The 1,746-nt window shown below is 42.1% G+C and overlaps 1 non-coding gene across 1 annotated transcript; it reads left to right on the forward strand.

Annotated features, from left to right (window-relative positions):
- Nucleotides 1-779: 779 nt before the first annotated feature.
- Trnas-cga (transfer RNA serine (anticodon CGA)) lies at nt 780-854 on the forward strand. Its single transcript has one exon. It is a non-coding gene; the product is annotated as a tRNA-Ser (tRNA).
- The last annotated feature ends 892 nt before the right edge of the window (nt 855-1,746 follow it).

Here is a 1,746-nt window from a genome sequence, read left to right on the forward strand (position 1 = left end):
ATGATCCAGTAGCATCTAACCAAGTCTCTATAATCTCTAGCGATGCCTACAGCATTATGAGACGAAACTCTAGCTACAGAAACATACCTCAGATCACGGGATAATGGCCATACAACTAAAATCACCAATAAGGTAAACACTTTACATCAGTGTGAGGGTTGCCGGATGTAAGGGCTCTGCAGCCTTGCACGATACATTTCTAAGTAACCTTATTTATATGTTTATATTCTTATTCCCTCTTCCGTAAGCTGGCTACTGTAGGTAGACACGCGACAACAATTGCAATAATATCCAACTATTGAAAGAACGAGGAAAACACATCGGTGACCGCCAACAAACGTCTACAAATGCCGCTTTTAGTAAGGATGCAAACGATACATCGGTGTTTCAGAAAATATTGACGTTCGCCATACATGTTTACAACAGCAACTCATCTATCTGAAACTTCCTGGCAGATTAAAACTGTGTGCCGGACCGAGACTCGAACTCGGGACCTTTGCCTTTCGCGGGCAAGTGCTCTACGAGCTGAGCTACCCAAGCACGACTTACGCCCCGACCTCATAGTTTTAATTCCGCCAGTACCTCGTCTCCTACCTTCCAAACTTCACAGAAGCTCTCCTGCGAACCATCCCCAGGCTGTGGCTAAGTCATGTCTCCGCAATATCCTTTCTTCCAGGAGTGCTAGTTCTGCAATGTTCGCAGGAGAGCTTCTGTGAAGTTTGGAAGGTAGGAGACGAGGTACTGGCGGAATTAAAACTGTGAGGACGGGGCGTGAGTCTTGCTTGGGTAGCTCAGTTGGTAGAGCACTTGCCCGCGAAAGGCAAAGGTCCCGAGTTCGAGTCTCGGTCCGGCATGCAGTTTTAATCTGCCAGAAAGTTTCATATCAGTGCACACTCCGCTGTAGAGAGAAAATTTCATTCTAGAACTCATCTCTCTATCTTTCGATGAATGACGTTTTATGCCCATGGTTTGTTGGAGGGCAGTTCTCAGTTGCCATTTACAATTAGTTTATTTTATTCCTAGTCGTTTTTATATTTTTTTGTTGTTGTGAAACTAGTAACCTAAAAAAAAGCGGCACGGCTGCGATGAGCTGATTTGTTAACAGTCACTTGAACTATCGTATGTGTGAAAAATGTAAATTATTGATTTAATCTTATTTCTGGAATGGTAAGTACATACGTTCATTATTGTTCGTTGTAGTTTAGTTATTGTTGGTGTTTCGAATACAATTATTCCCTAGTGTCAGTAAAAATACTGACTTGCGTGCTGAATCCTACGGTATTCTTCCCTTACTTTGTGAAATATTTTATTGATTTGTTTCGTACGTGTCGTCGATTTAAAAAATGTTACTACAGCAGCAGGAAAGATTTGGATGAATATTAGTAGAGAAGAATACCGTGAGCTTCGTTAACCCAAACGACACGTTTTATCTCGGCAATGAGTTCCCCTGGGATTATTTCTGGCCGCCGTGGGTAATTCAGCAAAGTTAACTAGTTTCTCCAGGTCATGATATACCAGTCTGCAAATCCCAACCAAATCCATTTAATCATCGACACCTGATCAATACACACACAAACGTCTAAACTTCCACATTTGTGATGTTAACAGGATAACACATTAAAGCGACGTTTACAAGGGCCTGTTAAAGTGTGCCAGAGGGCGTTATATAGGCGTGAAACACTTCCAGTGCAGTAGGATTTTCCAAGAAAGGTGTCAACTGAGCTAATCAGTATTTGAGAATATCGA

Source organism: Schistocerca serialis, chromosome 6, assembly GCF_023864345.2.
Source record: "Schistocerca serialis cubense isolate TAMUIC-IGC-003099 chromosome 6, iqSchSeri2.2, whole genome shotgun sequence".
NCBI classification, from domain to species: Eukaryota; Metazoa; Arthropoda; class Insecta; order Orthoptera; family Acrididae; genus Schistocerca; species Schistocerca serialis.